Source organism: Copidosoma floridanum, unplaced genomic scaffold (genome assembly GCF_036245765.1).
Source record: "Copidosoma floridanum isolate Cflo_tuat_1 unplaced genomic scaffold, Cflo_Japanese_pri ptg000033l, whole genome shotgun sequence".
Lineage (NCBI taxonomy): Eukaryota > Metazoa > Arthropoda > Insecta > Hymenoptera > Encyrtidae > Copidosoma > Copidosoma floridanum.
This window is the reverse complement of record NW_028321910.1, coordinates 3,690,642-3,696,000: the sequence shown is the minus strand read 5'-3', so window position 1 is coordinate 3,696,000 and position 5,359 is coordinate 3,690,642. Positions and strand designations below refer to the sequence as shown.

Below are 5,359 nucleotides of genomic sequence, written 5' to 3'. Positions count from 1 at the left end.
ATGAATTTTAGCAGTCACATTTTCGTCCCTCTCTACAGCAACTAGCCCTCCAACCTGACGCATTCTCTTGGGAGAAACAACTCACGATGAGGATTTTGGGATAACAGAGATGCCAGTCTCGTCCACGTTTTATATATTGTGTCGTTCAAAATTATATTCATCCATAGCTTCTTTGAGTACAGAAAAAAATTGTTGTACGGCTGATTCATTAAATCCATTGGCTCGAACGACTAAGGTGTGCTCAGTTTTTCGAAGAGTAAGTTCGTTCCTTTCCATAAAACTTCTGAACCAGTCAAGACCTTCCGTATCTATAAGAATTCAATAATTGCGGTTCACAGACAGTATGAAATTTATGTCACTTTTTATGTAAACTGTGCAAAAAAATCACATTAGTAATACATATATTATGAAATGCAGGTTTTGTTAACCGTTGACACGATTAAATTTGTGTGCTATTTATAAATGCGTGGCAAAATCGAGGGCAAGCTTTTTCACATCGTACGATGACAATCCCATAATTTGTCGTTGCATATCACAAATGTAATCACGCTGAGGTTTCTCTTGTTAAAGAGAAAAGGTTGTAGCAAACTCTGTGACTGCTGTCGTAATTTTAGTTAAATTTTATAATAAGAAAATATCACATTTAAATACACCCTTATGGTTCTAAAAACAACTTACTGTTTGCTGTGGGAGGGTTTTTTTCTTGATCATAAGATTTTCTTTGCAAAAGGCTCCTGGGAACACTTATCTCAGTCGCACAACTTTTAATAGATCTTACATTTCGTATACTTTGTAACGCACTTTGCACGTCCCCATCTGTCCAAGAACGTTTTCTGCATTTACCACGATAGTTACGCACCACAACAACAATTTACATATTCCAATAATAACCTACTTACAAATAACTCTAATCTTTTCAACAGCAACAAAAACAATGAACCCTAACCTATGATCTCAAAAGCAGATAGCTGACAGCAGGCAGCTGATCTGCTGATATACCTATATGTGTATAGATGGCGCATTCAATACTTTGACGCTCCAACTATTCGGGCCCACTCGTACCCTACATAGGTGTCCATTTATGCCCCTTCAAGACAGATTTTTTTTAACCATTACTCTCCTAATATTTATTCTAGAGAATGAAAAAAAATAAAAAATAAAAGCTAAACACCTAAGCTATCAGAAAAAACCATCAAAATTAAATTCAACTTAATTTGTCAAGAGCTTGAAAATTTGATCTGGTGTTGATTTTCCAATTGAGAAGTGTACCAATTACACAGCCCACAAAAAAAAATTTTCTGACCTGAAGGTCTTTCTATGTATACGTTTTTGGGGTCACTGAATTTGAACCTGGGGTCAGTTTTATTCCAGCACATTTGGGTTCGGCCATAACCTCAAAATATACCCTCAAATTTTCTATATTTGGTTAAACTGCTAACAGTATGGCTTTAAAACCTTACAATAGTCTATTACAGTAGCTTGATGACCTTTTGCTTAAATAACTACATTATCCGTAGTCCCATAACTGCATAACCTTATAACCCCTTATCAACAGGTGTGCTTAAATAAAACTGACCCCGGATTCAGATTCAGCGATCCCAAAAACACATATAACACATTTTCATACTCCCACGTCAGAGACTTTGTTATTGGGTTTACTGGGTTATTGGGTTATTGGTTTAAGAGTTATGTTGGTAACGGGTTATAAGGTTATGTAGTTATGGGACTATGGGTTATGTAGTTTTATAAGCAAGGGGTCATCGAGCTACTGTAATACAGGATTATAAGGGTATAAAGCCATATGGTTAGCAGTTTAATTAAATTCAGCAAATTTGAGGGTATATTTTAAGGTTATGGCTGAAATCAGGTGTGCTGGAATGAAACTGACCCCAAATTTAGATTCAGCGACCTTGAAAACATATAGTACACATAGTGCTACTTCCATGTTGGAAAATTTTTTTTGTCTCGCTATGTTGTATATCATTATAGATTAAGCGTTGTTGGCTGAGTGGTAAGCGTGCTTGTTACTGATACAACGCAGTTCTGGGGGTCATGGGTTTAATTTACGGTGAATTTAGGTTTTTTCAAAAACTGTTTTCATTGGGAAAAGTTCCTATGTAACCCCGGCTGTTTTGGGGCGGGTTTTTCCGTGGAATTTTTCTTCAGAGTAATTCCAGAGTCTTCTTTTTGCCCCACAGATTTTCGGGCCTGGGTGAATGCGAAACTGTGTTAGGGCTGTAGGTAGGGATTAGCGGACCGAATGTTAGGTGTTGGGCAGGGATCGCTGGCCTTACCGGTTAGGAGTGGTCCCTGAAACATGGGGCTTCTCCGGGGATGCTAATTAGCCTGGATACGATGCTTCGACAGAGAACGCCGGCTTAACTGGTGAGGAGTAGACGTCTGGGAATAATGGAGTCTTCTCTAGGAAAAAACTACACAGTGGCGAGTTCATTTGATGCACCATCAGTTCAGAGAGTGTCAGCTTAACTAACAAGGTGTCCCACCGGAGATACTCACACTTTGCCCATGGATTTAGGTAGAATATGAGGAAAAATTTCGTGGTAACCCAGTAAAAAAAAAAAAAAAAATTATACCGTTACAGTTCAATCACAATATAAGCTCATTATAAAATTTGGAATACAGCATTAAATTAGCCAACTTCAGCAACTACCTCACATTATATGTACAAGCATATACTGTCATACATTTATTTATAAAAAATTAGATTGAAGTTAATGCAATTATTATAAAAGTTTATGATTACACAATCTTACAAGTGTGTTACTTCTTTGATTTGGATTAGTAGTATAAGACATTTTCATTAAAACGTAGAAATTACCCTGTATGCTGGTCGGAAATATTGCAGTAAACCAGTACACCGCTAGATTTGCTGCAGAAGTATTGCAATATTGTGAGCAGCCGTTTGGCCGGAATCCATCATTTACGCTTACAGTATACACGCCAACACGTTACAAAAATAAATTCTCTTATTCAATTGAAAATGTTACAATACACACTTTTTCATAGGTAATTTACACACTACATAACATATTTTTGGAAAAATTTATATTTTTAGAGAAAGGTGTATGAATCACAAAAGATTTGTTCAGATATTACAAAAGTAAAATATATACGTTTGGATAACAATTATATACACCTACGTTTTGTTGTTGCAAGAAATTTTGTACTTCAAGTGATACTTATTTTCAGAAAAAATTTTTAAATAAAAACCAAATTGGGGTGTTTTATTAAGCTGATTTGCTCTCGAGAATACACTAAGTATGTGTGTGCAGATAATAGAGTGTGAGAGTTTTATTTTTAGACAAGGAGGAAAACAATAACACTTTTGTAGTTTTACTTTTGTACATGCAGTTCGATTGACTGTGCACTATGTATAATACCTATCCTTTAATAAGTACTACAGAGCAATGCATGAGTATCTGTTGAACAACAATGATTTATCTGTGACTAAAAACTATTTTTTTAAATGTGTAACTAAAATACTGTCGCAATATTGAGTTTTAATTAATAACATGCATACTAGCATTAAATAGGTAGCTTTAGTTTCGGATAATTATTATTTTGCTTAAACTACCAAGGGACAAGATTGGAAAATAAGATTAAGGACTTTGACACGGTGGTAGTGGCGTTATATGGTGTGCGTAAGAAGCTAAGAAACGAGGACACAGAGAGTTCAGAGACATACAAGACGGCTGGTCAGAGGGATATAGTCACCCCCACAAAGAATCAGCTCTACTTTGTAGCTGGATGGTGAGTCCACATGGTTATGAAAATGCACAAAGTAGCTTTGTTGCCTAAAGTCAATAATTTTTTCCATTAATATTAGGATCCTTACTAGTAGTCTGCTCATTTTAATTAGAATCCACAGTTTCTTAACTTTACGATGATCTTTTTTTTCAGCATAAGGTTTTGCTTTTATAAGTTTTAAAAAGGATGTATATCCCTTTGTCACTTTTACGTGTTAGCCACATACTGATGTGTGAAAGAGATAGAACATACTACGAAGTACTAACACACACAATGTAGCTCACACGCACAAACAACGAAGGGATGTATATCTTTTTTACAATTTATTAAGTCAAAATCTCATGCTGAAAGAAATTTCGTAAATTTAAGAAGAGAAAAATCCTAATTAAAAGAATTAAAATGTAAGGAAGGATTTTATTATTAATAAAAAAAATTATTGATATTAAGCAACCGTGCTATTTCATGTATCCTCGTAACCCCACGGACTCACCATCCAGCTGCCAGTTAGGGCTAGGGGTTTTTGTGCATGGAGCCTATACTACTTGGTAGAGATGAGTGCACGTTATCATTCAGTTGCCCAGCATCTGTGCGTTTTTTTAAAGTGTGGCATAGATTCCAAACTTTAGCCAGTGATTGTGTTTTACAACTATCACTTGTGGGTAGCAATAAAATTTTTTGGATTGCTAAGAACGTCATGCGGAGCACTGCCTGCATGTGTGTACACAATCGGAAACAATGCTTGAAATTGTGAACTGAAGAAAAATCTGAGCATTTGTTACACAAGTAGTGTGTTTGTGTAAACACGATTTTTTATTCGCTCTGCTGTTGTCACAATACGTTCAACCGCATAGTGGCCCGTCCTCCCACCAGCCGCAGCTTGTAAGGGTACGTACACACATACAGGATTCATTCCAAATAGTATCCTGACAAGCATACACGAGTACGTTTGTCAGTACACCATTCAAAACGAATCCAGAGTTAGCTTCATGTATACACAGCCTAAGACAATTCTTCTAATCACTTGTTTTTATATAGGAGGATTACATACTTGAATTAAATGTATAATTTCTTACAATACCTTCCTTGGAGCAGCAAAACAAAAAAAATACTAAAAAATCGGCAGTCACGACGATGACAATCGGCTAGAAAAGGTAGAAATAGTTATTGAAGTTAGTAATGGTTGTCAAAAAACTTGTAACCACTGTCATTGTCTATTTAAGAAGGTATTTTAAAATTGTAATGAATTAACGATATTCAGTCTTCACGTTTTACACTGTTCATAAAATTGTACTTTTTTTATTCAATCTTTTTCTCTGCATTATTAATGCAGGTCTTGTTTGTATTATTTCTTCCCATCAAAAAACATTATGATGCACTTGTAAGCTTGAAATGAACGACTTTATCTGGGTCATAATAATTCAGATATATGTCCTTATATGTTTTTTGTATTAATCTTAAGTAAGTTATTTATTAGATTCATTAAAAAAATACTTAATACACTAAATATAAATGGTTATCCCTTCTTTTTCTTCAGAATATTTAATCGATGAATAAAAACACTGAGGAATTAGAAAGGAATATACTGAATTAA

At 35.1% G+C, this 5,359-nt stretch overlaps 1 protein-coding gene across 1 annotated transcript in view; it reads left to right on the top strand.

The window, feature by feature from the left end:
- LOC149373300 (uncharacterized) overlaps positions 1 to 5,359 on the top strand; it is a 1,143,724-nt gene that overhangs the window by 724,786 nt on the left and 413,579 nt on the right. The gene's annotated exons all lie outside the window — the stretch shown is intronic.